Below are 18578 nucleotides of genomic sequence, written 5' to 3'. Positions count from 1 at the left end.
GTTGCCTCTGAAATGTCACAGATGTTTGATTTTTTAAATCTTATTTATGGAGTTTATATTTTCCTCTTGGCATGCAAATATGTCTTCCATACCAAATTGTAAACTCTTTGAGGCCAGGATCCATATCATTTTCTTCTTTACCCAGGGTATTTGGGTTGGGGGAAAGTTTGTGGACTCAGTGAATGAAGATATGACATACACTAAGAGTGGGCAGACGTGGGCTGGTTGTCACCGGATAATGTGCTCCAAATGTCCTGTGGATTATGTTGGTTCTTTGATCAAAAATAAAGTGAAAACATGGATCTATGATCCCACCTTTTCCAAGTGCAATTCAAAATGTAATATGATGTGATTGATTACATTGAAAATAATTGGAAAATGAGATGACACTTAAATTAGTTGACGAGCATTCTTGATTTTCCCTTTGGTTCTTTGGGCAAGTAAACTTTTAGTGTTTCCTTAGATATTTAACAGTTTCCAGGGACTGAGTATTCTTGATTATAGTACATACAAATCCTGGGGCTTTTCTTTTTATCATTTCTTCTTTAACCTCTTATTAATCCTTCCTAAGAGAAGGAATAGGAAATATGAATATGTTTTTGCTGTTAATTAAATCTTTCTATGAAGCTGTTTGGACTCTCTTTGGGCTATTGAGAAAAACTCCTTGATCAATTTTTCTGGGCTTTTGAGAGTGGTTAGCAGAGTTATTTATTATAATTATCGCATATTTAATAATAATAATACCAATTTTGTTTCACTTTTATGTAGCATTAATTTCGCCAAACCTAACAAAACATCTTCCATGTGTCCTGGTCAGTAAAGATGCTGTTGTCAGCCATGTGCAGAACATTTCTGAGCTAATATTGCAGCTGGTCCAGCTTCCCCCTTTGGCTCTGTAGAGAGTCCAGCAGCACCAGTAGAGGGTCCCATGGAATAGGGATAAAAGAGAACTCTTCCTTTGGCTTTTAAAAAATCCTTCAACTCCATTTAAATCCCTGGAAGTTTTCCCCCTTGGGAAGAATGCGGTGGTTCCTTAACATCTTAACATCAACAGACTTTAGGTCAAATTCAGCCTTTAATCCCTTCTGAAGATGGGAAGATAAAGACATCTATTATGACTTCCCAAAGGCCTGTAATTTTTAGGAGAGCTAGGAAGACTAGGATTAGAACTTGGGTCTCTGTTATTATAATATAAATATACTACTTACTGTGAACTTACTTGGAGGAAACTTACACTGTCTTAGAAGTAGCAAAGAAGCCAATAAAAGAGACAGAGGAAAAAAGAGATGGTCATCACAAAGAAAAGATAAATGTTTGCAGTAATGGATACCCCAATTACCCTGATTTTATCATTATACATTGTATGCAGGTATCAAAGTATCACACGTACCCTGAAAATATGTACAACTATTATATATCAATAAAAAAAGTTAAAAAAAGTACGGTCAAAGGTGGTAGCAAAAATATGTTCCTCATGTAATTTTCATTGTATGAAAATTGTATGAGCATCTGTGGATCTTGGCAAGGCATAAGGCTTCTGTCTACCACAGGGTGCATAGAGGGCCTGGTGATGTACTAGACTGTGGAATATCAGTTTATTCATTTACTCCATGAACACATGTTAAGTGTTTACTTAATGCAGAGCACTATCTTCAACATTTAAAAATTCTAAGTTCCATTTTGACCTGCCTTCTATGTTGGGCAATTTGTTGTTATGATTTCTGCTTTTACTTCCGCTTTTATAGGTAGGGGATGGGAATAGTAACAGCCTACTAACCTCATGGGAAACTGGAGGTTGACTTGTAGGTGAGCATCTTATTCTAATAAACCCATATAAAGACATTAAAAACAACATTTACGTATTATAGTCAAATCAGTGGCCACTCTTATTTTTCTGCAGGTAAAGATGGATATAATCATGCATATGGCCAATTATCTCTACCTAGCTCAATTTGACCTGGTCAATGAACCTTGTAATCATATCATAATTTTGTATTGTGGGAGATGTAGAAAGCATACTAGTGCCCCTAATTTACATTTGGTAAAACTGAGGTTAAGTGATTTTCTCTAATTTATTTTGATGTAAAGTAAATTACAGATACAGGTTTTCAGTCCTTAACCTTGTGTTCTATTAATATTTAATTGTTGTACAAAGAAATTCTCCATATTAAAATTGTCTTTTTTAATGGCTCTCTCAGTCCTCCTGTCCCTCCCTACCCCAAGTAAAATAAATAAACCTCATTCTTCATTTTTTTGTGATTTCAATTTGTCCAAAATAGGCTGGGGATAGCTTCATTAAATAATTACATACGGTGATTAACATGGGGTTAGAATTTATATCAAATTGGGGCAAAAACACTTTTCAAATAATTAGAAAATAGTAAAACACACTGAATCTGAACATTATCGTATGAACATTGATCACAACTTTAGAAGCTTTTTGAGCTAAGGACTGGGTTGAATTTCTACTGATTGTATCCTAATAAATCTTGGAATCAGCTTGTTTATGTTTTATTTGTCTGTTTCTCCTAAAGAGTGACTTAAAAAATTATGGTATGTGAATTTCTGATTGTTTAGATTCCAGTTAAATAGGATTTTACTTTAGTTTCTTTTGTAATGATTTGAGAGGATAATGGTTTCCTACTTTTCAGCTCCATTTATGAGGAACTTGTTTCTCTCAGCTCCACCAGAAGCCTCCTTACTGGCCATCTTACAGGATCTTGGCACTTGACCTCTGGTTTCTGAATTTGGGACATTTTATAAAATCTCCTAAGGTTTTTCCAGGTGATCTATAAAAATGAGCTCCAGGGAGATTTTAACAATCAAATTAATGGTTTCTGAGTTAAAACCTTTTCAAACATGTTTTTATGATCCAGTGTGTGGGGGTGGGAGTGTGTGGGAGGACAACAAACAATAACCAAAATCCTAAGTGGGACTTAATGTTTTCTACTAACTTGTTTGCGAATAATTACTCAGGCAGCTTTATGTAGGCTCTTTGGAAATTCTAGAAGTATTTCCATTTCAGGCTTAATATATTTGAATCATAAATAAATATCAGCTACCTTTCGGAGGCATTAGAAACTAAGCATTATGCAAAGGCTACCCTCTGTTGCGTCAGGAGCTTGAATTGTTTTTATTAAAATATCTGCTATGAAAGCACTGAGATTAGATGGGCTGTTAGCTCCCCTTTTTTCCTCGAATGTCAGAGATTTATATTGTTGGTAGGAACTGAGATTTCATTTCCCTTGGCCACATTCTGATTCTGGCTCTCCTGAAGCAACTCTCCCGTTCCAGATTTTTATGCTCAAGGTAAGTCAGAAAAGGAATTTCAGGAGCAAAGAATGAGTTTGTTGATGCAGTGTGGGGGAAACCAAATGGGCATCTTTAGAATGAAAGTGTATGTCTTTGTCTGCCCGAATGTGTGAGAAATACAAAAACCCTTAACACAATCTAAACCTCCCACTGGTGTGATTCTCAGGTAGTGTTTATGGTCAAAATACAACTGAGGGTTTTTCTGTGGCAAAATGCTTTATGTTATGTGTGGGGCAGGCATCTGTGTGCTTGCCTTAAATTTATGAACCAGTAAGATTCTATTCTAGGAAATACTGTCAGGTCTTACAACACCACAGTTTTGTTCTGAGTTATGCTGGTAACTGTTTGACTTTGCTTTTAAATAATCATTCTTGGAATTTCTAAGTATAAAGCAAAAGTCACATATAATTTAATTTATGGGTAGTATGCTTTTTTCATCAACGCAAACTTTCAGAATTGACTAATGCATTTTCTCTTAACAAAATATCATTCATTATTTTCTACTCTTTGGAACAACTGTAAATGTCAACCAAATAGATTCAAGCAAGTTTTATGAGTGAGATTACAAGCAAATGATAAGCAAAATCATGAGGAAAACCAGCGAAAATAGTTGAGCTAGAAATACTATAAATAAAGTAAATAAAAAATATATATCTTCAAAGAACTGTGGATAGTAAAATAGATATCCTCTGAGGTTTATCCTCTTGGGGTAGTAACAGTAATTCTATTCTGCTGAAACCAGGTAGACACTCTTGAGAGCAACTCCTCCATGCTAATAAAGGGACAGGAGCCTGTAGCTTGGTGACCTTGTCGGGTCCTCAGTGTGTACTCAGTTTGCCCCTGCTAATGTGCGCTGGTCTTAAATAAAACACAGTGGCAAATATTTAGAGTGAGTTTTATGTGTCTCTGGGATTTTTCCTTCCCCACCATTGGTAAATAGCATATTTCCTCCACCAATCTGTGACCTTTGAGATAACTTCCCTTGTTAAACACACGCTCATTTGTGTGGGTGTTTGTTTTCTTTCTTTTTTTCTTTTCCCTCCGTTTCCAACGCTGCTCCTTTCCGCCCCCCCCACACCTCATTGTCAATTGCTTTCAGCACAGAGTAAGGTTTTCTGACGAACCTCCTGTCCTCAGTTTTGTAGTGAGCGAATCGGAAGCAAAGGAATTAGCAATTACAAAGATAAGCCTGCAAATGCAAACTAAATAGAAACATGTTTTCATCATTGCAAATTATGCTTAAATATTATGGGTTGTAACCCCCATGCTGACATATCTCCAAATAAAATACAGATTGGACGAGATGCTATTCTAAAGCCTATGATATGGTTTTGTTGATTGGTATGATATGTGTAGATTTTCAGAGGCCCCATATGGACCTTTGGACATGAAAACGTTATATCAGAAATGGATGAGAACATGGCACTTGCCCTGTTCTACACAAATTGGAATTCTTAGGAATCTGTGTGTGTTAGAGCTGGAGCCCACTGCTTGGTGTCCCGTGCTCCTGTGCTAAGAGTTATACCAGGGCCATCACCACGTAGCTATCGGCTCATGGATCTGGGACAGCGTTTTCCCACCTATTTCAATCTGTGTCATGAATGGAGAGCTTGCGGAGGCCCCCAGAGGAGTGCAGCTGCAGCCTGAACCTTTTTCTGCCCTTCGTAGTTTCCATGTCTAATGCATATAATTTTCTTGTGTTCTTCCCTCTAATTTCTGGGCCAAAGTGTGGCTGGTAGAGGGGGGCAAGATTAGGTTGAAGACATCAGTATGAGGGGACCTACCAAGCTCCATCGTGGTGGACCAGAGGTGTTATAGCAGAAATTTGGCTGTCCATCTGAACTGTTACCAACATGTCACTGTGAGCCAGCGTGCTGCTTGCTCAGTGTCGGGTATTTTTTCCATTGTTGTTTCTACTATCACTATTAATGATATTAGTTATCATTTGTTGTATCATTGCAACTGAATTGCACTCCAAATTAATATCGCAACCAAATGATATTCTCTTTGTTAGGTATAGTAGAATGGGGTAGTAGTTGGGTTGTGCCAGGCTTGTATATGATAATATGATTTTATAGTCTATTTTTTCCCCATTTAACAAGCTGGTGTGAACATCTATTTATACTTTTCTATAAGATAATTTTTAATAGGTTTTTAAATGGTTAAATAACATTTACTTATTCAAATTTAAAATATTTCCTACTATAAAAATTATTGTGTATCTCCTGGTAGTTAAATCAGAATTATTTCCTTAGGCTACACTTCTAGAAGCAGAGCTTGTACATTAAAGGGTATACTTATTTATAAAGGTTTGATTTTTGTTTTACCAAATTGCTCTCCAGAAAGGTTTTTTTCTCCCTTCAACTTGTTCTCCTGCCAGTAGTGCATGAAAGGGCATATTTTCCCATATCTTAAGTAGTATTGTTTTTTAAAAATGTTGCCAATCTGATATGGGAGAAATGGCATCTCCCTGTGGCTTTATTTGCATTTCTTAAATTACTAGTGAGATTGGACATTTTTTTCCTTTGCAAATCGCCTACTAATGTTCACTGCTTATTTTTCTTTTGGAATGCCCATTTTCCAATTAGCTTTATTAAATTTTTAATAGTACAGATAGTAATCCATTTGTCTATGAGTTATCTATAATGTAAATATTTTTCCCAGTTTCTTAGTCACCTTTGACTTTTTCCCTTTGGTGTATTTTTACACGAGAAGTTTTTGTGTATGTGGTTGAGTCTTTCTTTCTTTTTTTAATTGTGATAAGAATGTTTAATATGAAATTTATCCTTTTAACAAATTTTTGTCTACAGTATTGTTAACTATGGGCACAATGTGGCACAGCAGATCTCTCGAACTTAAATCATTTTGTGTAACTAGATCTTTATACCCTTTGGATAGCAACTCCCCATTTTCCCCGTTCTCTACCCCCTGGCAGTGGTTGAGTCTCTCATGTTTTCCTTTTAAAATTTTTGCCTTTGGAGTTAGTTTAGAAAGGACTTCACTATCCCAAGATTACATACACTTTTCCTACACTTTCTTCCAGTACTTTTTTTTGTTTCTTTATTTTACATGTAAATCTTAGTCCATCTGGAATTTATTTTGGTATATAGGAGAGCAAGAAATTTAACTTCATATTTTTCCCAGATAGTTTTCCACTTGTCCTGACAATGATTTGTTGAATAATCTATCCTTTGCTTTTTAAGTTTTACCTTGGAAAAAACATAATATAAAATTCTGAATCTAGACTTTCTATCATCTTTTTCATTGATTTCTCTATTTTTTTTGGTCAGTATCACATTTTTTAAATTATTGTAATGTATTTAAATACCTGATAGCTTGAATCATTCTTATCTTTTTCAAGTGTTTCTTGGCAGTTTCTTTCATCATCTCCTGACCAGATGGTTGTCGTGGTGTCTTAATTGCTCATTCTACCATTGGTCTCACTTGCTTCCAATCCATTCACAACAGAGTTGGCTGAGTTATTGTTCTAAAACACAAATTGGATCATATTACTCCCTTGCTTGTTGTATATACTTCCAGCTATTTTTAAAAATGAAAATTGAGGCATTTGCCTAAAGCAGGATTGTAAACCTGAGGTACATGCAATTTCTGGACTTCAGAGTGTTTGTGGACATCGCATACATTATTTTGGTGAATTTTGTTTTTGTGAGATGAGGGTTCATAGTTTCATAGATTTTGAAAGAGCCATGACTCCAAACGTTAATAACCTCTGGGCCACAGGAAGGAAATGAGACCTCTCAGAATGGCTCCTCAGGGCCTTACCTGTCTACCCGCTCCCTTACCATTCTCCCACATCCTTCCTGCTCTCCCGTCCTCCTGGTCTGCTCACAGTTTTTTAAACAGTCTACCGATTCATGCCTCAGTACCTTTGTACATGCCATTCGTTCTGCCACAGTGCTCTCCCCCACACAGCTCACCCATCTGAAAAATTGCTCCCTGTCCTTTAAGTAACAAAGAGCCTTCTCCTTTGTGGAAATATGCCTGATCCCATTAGGCAAAGCTGGTCTCCCTCTCCTTTATTTTTAACCACTGTATGTAGTTTGTATTTTACTGTTACTCTTCTACTTTTCTTCCTCTACTTATACAATAATATCTTTGAGAATAAGGACTGTGTTTTTGAAACCACAGGCCCCACTCCCTGGCACATCATAGGTACTCAGTGACTATTTGATGAACAAATGAATGGATGTAAAAAATGAATGGATTGGAGGACATAGCCCTGGTGAAATCACTGGCAGGGGATTGTTTGAAGTAATGCTGCATAAGAATAAACAGCATTTTGTTAGAGGCGAAGGGACCAGCTCTTAGTGTGACAGAAGGAGGACAGAATGAGTGAAACCACAGTGTCAGTGTTGAAATATCATGATATATTAAGAAACCAAATTTGAAGTTCTGAGAATCCTTACATGAAAAAGCTTCTCACCAAATACTTTTCTAAATTTTCTGGAGTATTTGTAACATAGAGGACCTATTTCCTGAGTGACTGGGGTCCTAACACATGCTAAATCATGAATTGGTCACCAAGAGTAACTGGTAATCAGAAGTAATGAAAGCATGGCTTTAGGTGAGGGGTTGGAGAGGTGGGTCTACATTACTCAATTGAGGAATGTGCCATGTTTTGGAGCAATACCATCCAAAATGATGTGTAGCCATTGTTTTCATGACTGTGGCATCTCACACAGTGACTGGCACCCAGTAGATGTTGAATAAATATTTGATGAATAAATGAATGATGAGTGTGTATCCAGGGCTGTGACAGCCAGCTAACCATCATGTCTACTTTCTCAACTCTCTTGCGGTGGCAGTGCTAATTTTTCTGGAGAAAGTACTATCATGGTTTTAACTGGTTCCTTTTATTCATACTACTTAATTTTAGCTAGTTATTATTGCTTGCTTCATTTACTATTTCTTGTTTCTTGGATTCTCTATTTCACTGCCTTTGGTGTCATCACCATCTTAACCTTGGCAGATGATCCTTGTTTTTTGGGGAATGTTAGTCCATCTGACATGATCCCCTCAATTTCACTCAGGATCTTCTGCATCATCACTCTTTTCTCTGCCCAGGAAAAAACATCCTTCTCATTTAAATGCACTTCCACTTGTTCTGGAACACTGCTTAAACAACCTTTGATCTCACTATGTCCATTTGTCTCTTTTTTTTTTGGTTTGTTTACAAATCTGCTTAGAGTTCTCCATCCTTGAAACAACCCCAAAACAAAAACTTTTGCTTGAATTTATTGATCCACGACCTTAACATTCACTTTTCTGTTTACCTCCAAGCTTCGTGAATGATCTGTAGCCACTGTGTACAGCTTCCCTTCATGCACTGAAGTCTGGAAGCCTTTGTTACCTGGTTTCTTCTTTCAGTCACCAAATTATTAAAAAGGCCATTTTCAGTCTTCATTTTCCTTCACTTCTTGCTGACATTTGAAACCATTGCTATTCCCCTTCATTTTGAAATGACTTGGTTTCTTAGTGTCTGTCCATCACACTTAACTCTCAATTTGCTCTTATCTTTCTGTTTGGTTTCTGTCTCTCCTGTGGCTCCTCTTCCCGATGCCCTGAGAGTGGAAAGCGTGTGCCGGTGCACCTGGTGATCTACACCGTGTCTGCAGGGGTGACTCCCCCACCCACACCTTCAACTCAGGCCTCTCTCCTGTGTTCAGATCTACCATTTTCTGGGAAGTTCTACCTGTCTGTCATTACAAGAGCCTCAACAACAATAGAAATGCTGTATGATTTAAAACAAAATTCCACCTATGTTCTTTCAAGTTAATTTTTTATTTTTACTTTAAAAATTTTACATTAATCGTGCAACTATTTTTCTAGTCATGCCGACTTGAAATTTTAGAATGAGCTGTGTTTGCTGATTCTTCTTTCGTAGCCAACTGATTGCAGTGTTCTCTGGTTTCACCTTTTCATTGTCTCTGTTACCCAGACTTTCTTTTACATTCCCACTGCCGTGGTGCTTGTTTAAAGCCTGTACCTTTGGCCTTTACTATGGTGTTGGCTTTCAAAGGTGCTTTCCCGAGTTTAGTTGTTTCTTCCCTGGGGTATTCTTTTCATTGCAACCAGAGTAAGTCATCAAAGACCTGTTCTTGCTCAAAGCTCTTCAATGAATTCTGATATGTATGTGACTAAGGTTGATTTCTGACATAGTTAACATGCACTCAGATGCTAGAGTGCCAAGGTTTGGATTTTGGCCCCACCACGTTCTAGTTTTGTGACCTTGGAAAAGCTGCTCTACCCTCTGTGCTTCAGTTCCCTCAGTGGAAAAGTGGGGATAATCATAGTTATCATCATAGGGTTGTTGTGGTAATTAAATGAATGCTCTGGCATGTGGTAAACATTCAGTACATTTGTGCTATTTTTATTAGCTTGCTACTTGTGGGCTGTTCATGTTTTGTCTCAAATCCAACTTTCTAATTATTTGCCACTTCTAAACATATCATGAATTTTCCAATTTCTATGCTTTGACTCCTTCTGCTTCCTTTACCTGTAATGCCCTTCCCGACCCACGATCCCTCCTGTGTCTTTCCAGCTTCTACCCATTCTTCCAGTGGACCTCAGATAGACTTCCTCCAGGACCCTTACCCATTGTGCCAGCCATAAATGATTGCTCATTTTCCTCAAATTTCATAGCTTATTCTGTACCTTTTCTATTTACTTACTTCATACTGGCTTGTGGTATAGTTACACATGGACAAATCTTATGTTGCCTGATATGCTACAAACTTCTTGAGGACAGTGTTTGTGTTTATTTATTTTTATATCCTAGGGTAATAAAGAAAGCGTCTCAAACAGAAATTTTATAAGTATTTGTTTAATGAATACATGGGGAAGGGGGTAGGTTTTACATGAGAAATCATCATCATCAAATAAGTCAGAAATGACAAGAGTATTGTTTTCAATGTTTAAATAGAGAATTCGTACCTCTCACCCATCCCCCGTTAATATTCGCATTACTGTCACTAGCTTGCCACTAATTGGGTTCTGTATATGACCTTGCAAAGATTCTCAGGTAGGAAAGAGCTTGGCACGTCTAGAAACTCCCAGATCAGCATGGTCATAGGGAATGAGGGAGGGAGCAAGTGCCGTGGGTTGAAGTTGGAGAGAGATGGGATAGATCACACTCATGCTTACAGGCCACGTTATGGAGTTTGGATTCTTTTTTCTAAGAACAATGGGAAACCTTTGAAGGGTTTTAAGCTGGGGAGTGAAAAGATAATAATTTACTTTTAAAATTGTGCCCAAGATGGATGGAGGGCAGAGAGTGGGAGGATGAGTGAATGTAGAGAAAACAGGGGGCTCTTGCTGGTGAAAGGCTGCTATGGCCTGAGCTCAAGTGATGGCAGCAGAGATGGAGGGAGGTGGGTAGAGCTGAGATTTATTTTGAAAGTAAAGGTTTGTTGATGAATCATTGTAGGGTGAATGAAAGGGAGCAATGTGATATGGTATCTCAGTTTTGACTCAAACATCTGGGTCGATGGTGTGGCCATCATTGTTCTTTCTTAGCTTGTGGACTTAAGAAGGTTTCGTATAGTAGATAATTTCCAACAGACCTTAGGCATCACTTTTCCTGACTTAATGCAAAAGTCTAATGCTATCTGGCATAGGATGAATTGTTCCTGTATGACCCCCAGAGACTGAGTGAGTCCTGGGGGTTCCTGTCATGCAGTACTCACCGAGGTACAGGGGTTGGGGGGAGACTTCATGGAGAAGATGAATCCTGAATGAGTAACACGCTAAAATTAAAATTACTGCAGATGCAGTAAAGTTCATGTTCATCACCCATAATTCTTTTGTATTAATTTTCTGGGATGCCTGTTATCCTAGGAAAAAACAAGTATTTTCCCAGTTATAAGAGCTTTGATATTGGTATGAAAACAATGGTCACTAATTAAGCTATAGGATATTCTGCGAATTAAAAAAAATGTTTGGTGGTTATCAACTGTGAACTTCTGGAGAGGTAGAATACTGTATCTTGAACTGCTTTTTTCTTTTTAGAGGCTGCTTATATGTCATACTATTTATATGGCCAGTTCCCTCTTGGTGGACATTTAGGTTGTTTTAATCTTTTCCTATTGCCAGGAGTGCACATTTGTGCAAGTGTATCTGTAGGACAAAGTCTTAAGGGTGGAATTATTAGATGAAAGCAGTGACCAAATTTTTTGCCATCATTTCATACCAATCTACTTTCCAGCACAGTGTCTGGGAGTGACTGCTTTTGCCACCACGTGATAAACACAGGGTACCAATCTCACAGGAAAAAAAAGATGCCACCTCATTGTAATTTTAATTCATGTTTTTTTTGTCAGGAGTACAATCAAGCACCTTCCCCATGTTAACATTTCTGTTTGCTTTTCCCACTGTTAACTGTTCTTGAACCTCTACAATTAGGAGAAAGTGATGACTGTCAAAAGGAACATTTGCTCATTTTTCCTGACATCTTTCTGGACACGGAATGGAGGTCTCAACTTCCAGATTTGTGTAGACTGACTTGGGTTACAGGTAATGGTCCCTGTTACTTCAATGAGCACATTTATTGAAGTGTGTATATGCCAGGCTCTGTCCCAGGCACTGGGGATACAGTCAATGAACAAAATAGAACAAAATCTTACCCTCTTAGAGCTTACATTATAAAGGGAGAAAGCATACTACAAATAAATTAGCTAAAAATATAAATACCAGGTGGTGATAATATTGTGAAGAATAAAGCACAGACAGGGTTTAGATGGTGAGGGTGGGGAAGGTGCTATTTTATACAAGGTTGGCAGGAAAGGCATTTCCAAGTACTTCTCCCTGCTTCTTTCTCAAATGTCTGCTCTAGCTTTGCTCTCCCTCCCTTGTTTCATTCTTACTATTTCTTTCAAGTGTAAATTCTCTGATGCAGAATATGGTTAAAGCTTTGGTTAATGGCCTTCCTATAATGGTTGCATTAAAATGGTTTCTCTATGATTTGGGTTCTCTGGTATGTCAGAACAAATGAATGGTATCTAAAGGCCTTTAAATTTTTTTTTTTTAACATTTTTAGGGTGGTAGGAAACACCAATATCTGATTTAGAGAGAGTGTGGACTATTCCAGCACTCACTGGGGGTCACTTCACTCCATTCTCAGACAGTGCCAGCTGTCCTACAAATGCCTGCTCTCAGTCGGAAAAGAGATAACTTCTCAATGGGACTAGTTTATGACTTTTGTCCTCAAGACAAAGGCAGTCTTCATTTGGCAAAATTGTCCTAATGAGGGAAAGTAGAAATGAAAATTCATCATGGCTCCTGAACAAAAATGTCTACAACAAGGTTGATCAGGAAACCAAAGCTTTTATTAATTTATTTATTTGGATGCTTATGAACTGGAAAGAAAGATTTTCACCCTGGAAGCAATGGCAACTGAATTTCCATAACGGGTTTCAAAGAACTGAAAAATATCTTCATCTTATATATTCTCTCTGCATTTATATCCAAAGAAACAGTATTAATAGAAATGTAAAATAACTTAAGGAAAAGCCCAAGTGTATTAAGAATATTCAAGGTCTGCAATGCAAATTGCAATGGAAAAGGCTACCAGTGGGTAACGGGCAAAAGGCAAGAGAAATTTGGGGTCTAAAGTTAGGAAAGTATACCCACCATCAACTTTCAGTGAAACCACAAGCTGGCTACTTAGCTTTTCTTATGGGTTAGAGTCAAATGTCACATAATAATATTCTTTATTTATCAAATACTTGTGTAAGATACTGTGCTAAGTACATTATACATTATCTCACTCATTCTCATGGTAAGCCTGAGAGGTAGATAGTTTCATTATACCTCGCAGATGAATAAATGTAGGCTTAGAGATAGGTCAAATAGCTTGCCAAAACCAAATGGTTAATAAGTGTTGGAATTCAGGTTTGAACTTACATTTGTGTGATTCTAAAGCTTGTGCCTGACCAGTGTTTACAGAATAACCACCAAAGGGCCAAGCAACAGTTTAAGACAGGTTCACATATGTTCAACTATTACATCATCCAGATAAAGCAGATACTCTATTCAAGATGGGGAAATGAGATGTAGAGAAAGTGATTGTTGCCCAGGTCACACATCTAGAGAGTGGTCAAGGCAGAATATGTATGAACTCAAGACCTCTGTCTCCAAGCCCATGAATTAAAAAAAACAGAAACAAAAACCTTTATCAGAGTCTATTCTCTGCCTATACAATGATCATAATATTACTTTGCCAGTTGCCTGCTCCTTTGAGGTAAAGTGATAATTAGCAGAGATTCCTAGGAGAAAAGTGTCAAATGTCTGCACTTTTAAAAACTGTGCTGGATTTTCCCATCCTTTAGCCCATTACCTTGTTAAACCTAATTTGCTACTTCTAAAAACAGCATGAGTTCTGTGGGTAATGTTCAGTATGCTTCAGTGAACTGAATGGCTTCCTGGTGGTCCAAGAAGACTCATACTGCTTCTAAATATGTAGGAATAATGGTTTCCACCTGCAAGTAGCTTAGGCAATGGGCAATCATACTTCAATTCTGAAGGGTTTGGAATGAATGGGTATTTTCTGATTTCCTTTTAAAGCTTGAGCTTAATTAAATGAATTCTTGATGTTAATCCACTTTGAAGACTACTGGAAACACATCATAAGTTGTTTTGGTTTATCATTATTAATTTTTAAATACAAGTACAATGCTCTAGTATTCAAAGTGTAGGACTTTGTTTAGGACAAAGTTTGTTAATTTCTTCAAGACATTCAAAGTTAGAGCTCAGGGAAATAAATAAAAGCTGGTGGATTTCTAAAGGCTTTACTGAGGATTAATATTGGAAACCTGAAATACAATCTAAGTGATTTTTGACTTTGCCTCTGGGCTGTTGATGATTTCATAGGATAAGACACTGTTATTGATTTCAGAGCAAATAATACAGCCATATTTCTTGTTTCTAATAAATTGGTACTACTTGGGATCAATGGATGATTGTTGTTCTCAAGATTTTTTTTTGCATCAGTATTCTTCTGGAAAAGTTTTAGAAGAACCAGGAAACTTTAATTCACATATTAACACTATTCAGCAGTCCAATAGATTCAGATGAGTTTGTCTACCAAAAAAAAAAAAAAAAACTACCTGAAAATCTACCTTGGCATGCTTCCTCAGAGTTTCATTATCTAGTCGGAATTCTTGTCTGTGTAGCAATTATTTCTGCTGTGCTCCATTTCCCTACCACCCTTGGTAGGCTTCTTAGCTATACAGTCCTGAACCCTACAGTCTAACCCTGGATGCTCTGAAAAATTAAAGATCTATCATTTTGATCTATTTTATAAATGTCAGCTTAAGAAAGTCTGTTATAGAAAGACACTCAACTTGTCCTAAGTAATTCTCTAATTTATTCAAGTTGCAACAAAAGAAATAGAAGGAGGTACTTCCAAATATATTGGACTTCAGTTTTCAAGAGAACATCTTGAAAGCAACATGCCCCATAGACTTCTAAGCAAACAGAGTCAGGGGACAGTCATCTTATTGGTTAAAGGCTTAACTAACATGAATTGTCATAAAACTTCCAAATGTAAATCTAAAGTTTTACTTAGGAGTAAAAAAAAAAAAAAAAAAAAAAACCAAACAAAACAAAACAGGTGAAAAGCTGTGAACTTTCTAAAATGTCTTAAAGATTCTCATGAAATTTAAGCATTCAAGTTGTATCTACCAAGCAGATATTTTAGAAAAAGGAAAGATTTACATAATTTAAATTTATACTCTAGTAGTTGTTTGATCTAAAATACTTTTTACATCAAAGAAATTCAGGATAGAGAGGTTTAGTACTCTGAGTTGAAAAACACATAACACGTTGTTCCAATAATTCCCATCATTCTAAAGGAACCATCTGTACTGGATATTCTTAGATAGTTTTTCAAGTTCAATTTTATACTGTATAGATAAAGGAACTACTTTTGCATCTCTTAGAAAATGATTTTGTTATGGAAGTTTATAATCTAATAGCAAACACATCTCACAATTCTCCTTCCAGTTTCTTAACCTTTGTTTACTTCCCTTTAATCTCGTGCCATAAGCCTGTGCTCTGGAAAAGTATACTCTGTCCATATTTGTAAACCATTATTTTTTCCAAGCAGTTAATCTTTGTTTAACTGCTTTTTCCATTTATGCATCTCCTTCAGCATTTTCTTTGCATGTTCCAGAACCCTTTATTTGACACACAAAGAGCAGGAGAGAAAGAGGGCAAATGTTCCTTCTGATGTCGACCTTTCCTGTTCACAGTATTTGAGACCCAGAGGCAGGAGTGAATCAGAGAGATCTAAGAATGGATTCAGATTCTACGACTAAAAACCATTAGGATGCTAATGAGCTTTGTCTGAATTACAGAATTATTTTTTAGAAAAGTAAAACTAAGTTGCGTCTCACCTAATTGAAAATCACTTTGGTTTAGATTACCTCTTTCAGTGTCCATTTAAATCCATTAAGTCTTTTTTACTTTCACCTTCAAAATTAGGGTAATGTACACAAAATTCATGCCATTAACTCTGCCTTTTAAGACAGAGACATAGAGAAATTGAAACAACAGGTTCTGTTCTCTCCACCTCAGCCTGGTGAGATGTACTCTCATTTGTCATCATCCGTTGGTTTCTGACCATTTAGAAAGCTTTCAATCCCTATCTATCACTTATGAAAGTCTGGGATAAAAATTTTTACCTAAAGATTTCTTATAGTGCCAAATCTCCCAACTATTTACAAATTCTTATGTAATGTTTTAATCACAGAATTCTTTTTGCTTTTTAAGCGTTATCCTCTTTTCTGCCTAGGAAATCTCATTTATCTTTTAAAAAGTTGATTTCAAGTGACTCTTGAATGAAGATTTCTGATCATGCCAACCAAAAGAGAGCTCTCTTTCTTCTTCAAAATCTTGTAGCTAGAGAAACCACAAAATTTATCATACAAACTTGGCTTTTTTGAGAGTGAATGAATGGTAGCACTATCAGTAATTTCACTGGGACAATAGCCTTAAACTGCAACTATCCTGTGCAAATTGAATGTATTGTTACCCAGGTTATTGCCTTCTGGAATCCTTTTGGTTTAGGATCCACTTAATACCAAGGATTTTGAACCTAAGTCTGTCTGCTTTCCAATTCTGGTTCTCTGAATGGGTTTAGGTAAATTATTATGTCCTTTACTGTTCATTCATTCATTCATTCATTCTTTTGACAGCTGTTTATTATGTGTATGCAAAGTGTGAGGCCTCGGTAGCACAATGATAAGTAATATGGTCGGTGCTCTCATGGAGCTTACATTCAACTTTTATCTACAAAATGGGGCCAAGGACACCTACATCATGAAAATTCTCTACATTATTATGAGAAACACGTGAAATATATATGAAGCATTTAGCTGAATCTTTAGTATATTAGTGCTCAATGGTTACATAATTTCCTTTGTATTTTCTGTATGACAGTTATTGTATAGTCCCATGTAAGGTCTTTGAGAAAAGGAGGTATGTCTTATTAACAGTTGGGGAAAATTTTTTTTGATACCTGGTGTTTAGTGGGATTCACTGAACACGTTCATTCAAACAGTGAGAGGCAACTGTGGTGATGCCTGAAGAAATACATTTGTCTCTCTGTCTTTTGTTCCTCTGTTGCTTCTTTCCTGCCCTCTTTGGGTTGCTTGAATGGTTTTCAGTGTGCCATTTTATTTTTTCTATTGGCTTTTAGTTGTACTCTTTTTATATCCATGCATGCATGTATCCATCCATCATTTATCTTCTTTATTTCATTTTATTGATTGTTCTATGGCTAAAAATATACACCCTCTACCCATTAGAATCTATTTAGAGTCAATATTGTACGTCTCACACTTCACCCCTAACATTTCACAGATGTAGTCAACTTAGAACATTTTCTTTCAACTTACTCATCTCCCTTTCTTTGTGCAATTGTTATCTTTTTTTTTATTTTAACCTATGCCAGAAACCCTACTTTAGAGTGTTTTTATTTTTGCTTTAGTAAGTGATCTTTTAAGGAGATTCCAAGAAGAAAAAAACACACTCATTTAAATCTACCAATTTATTTAACATTCCCAGTGCTCTTATTCCTTATTGTAGATCTGAATTTCCATCTGGTATCATTTATCTTCAACCTTTTGCATTTGTTGCAGTGTAGGTCTGCTGGTGATTAATGTTCTCAGCGTTTGTTTATCTGAAACTGCCTTTATTTGGTTCTTATTTTTGAAGAATATTTTTGTTGGATGTAGAATTTTGGGTTGACAAGTTTGTTTTTATCTTTCCTTTCAGCGATTCAAGGTTGCCATACCATTGGCTTTCTCAGCCTCCATTGCTTCTCTTAAGCCTATGATCATTCTTATCCTTGTTCCCCTGTACATAGCGTAATCTTTTCTGTCGATGCTTTTAATATTTTTTCTTTATCTTGATTTTCTGTAGTTTTACTCCAATGTGCCTGGGTATGGTTCTTTTTATATTTATTTTTCTTGAGGTTTGCTAAACTTCTTGGATCTGTTTGATCATTTTGAGAAATTTTCAGCCATTATTTCTTCAAATATTTTGTCTGACCTATTTTCACTCTCTTTTCCTTCTAGGATTCCAATTATATTATGCTAAGACTGTTTGGTTTTGTCCTACTGATTCCTGAGGCTCAGTTCATTTTCTTGATTTTTTTCCACTCTTCCTTTTTATTGATCTGTTTTATGTTCTGACTCTTTTTTTTTCTGCCATCTCTAATCACCTATTAAGGCCCATCCACTACATTTTTCATTGTTGTAGTTTTCAGTTCTAGAATTCCCACTTGGTTCTTTTCTCTGCTTAGATTTCCTCTCTATTCACTCCTTAAGATCGTATTTTCTTTAATTCTTTAAGCATATTTTCTTTAATTCTTTAACATACTTAAAATAGCTGCTTTTAAGTTTTTGTTAGGACAGATATCTGGGCCATTTGGGGTTTTGTTTGTATTTACTGCTTTTTTTCTTGGCTATGTATCATATTTTCCTGTTTCTTTGGCTAGTGAGTTTTGATTGCATACTAATGCTTCCCAAACCTGTTCAACTTGGCAGTATTCAATGTCGACAGAGGCTGTTTTTCCTTGAAGACAGGATTTGTTTTAGGCTTCCTTGGGGTCCTAGGACTTACTTTAGGACATGGCCTTTACTTATTGAAAGGCACCAACTTTCAGTGTCTCAGGTGGATGCCAGGGGTGTTAACGTAGGATTTATTAATGAGCTCTCCCACATTCACAGGCCTGAACTCCAGTG

The 18578-nt window shown here is 36.6% G+C and overlaps 1 protein-coding gene across 2 annotated transcripts in view; it reads left to right on the top strand.

Annotated features, from left to right (window-relative positions):
- PDE4D (phosphodiesterase 4D) overlaps window positions 1-18578 on the top strand; it is a 1287470-nt gene that overhangs the window by 30799 nt on the left and 1238093 nt on the right. Inside the window, exon 1 of one of the 2 annotated variants that reach the window (XM_045565990.1) lies at window positions 2998-3309. The exons of the other annotated variant lie outside the window; for it this stretch is intronic. The gene's annotated coding sequence lies outside the window, so the exon portion shown is untranslated. Of the gene's footprint in view, window positions 1-2997; window positions 3310-18578 lie in introns of those variants that run through there. 2 annotated transcript variants of the gene reach the window in all.

This window comes from Lemur catta, chromosome 12 (genome assembly GCF_020740605.2).
Source record: "Lemur catta isolate mLemCat1 chromosome 12, mLemCat1.pri, whole genome shotgun sequence".
NCBI lineage: Eukaryota > Metazoa > Chordata > Mammalia > Primates > Lemuridae > Lemur > Lemur catta.
The sequence above is the reverse complement of the archived record's forward strand: the minus strand, read 5'-3'. Positions and strand labels throughout refer to the sequence as shown.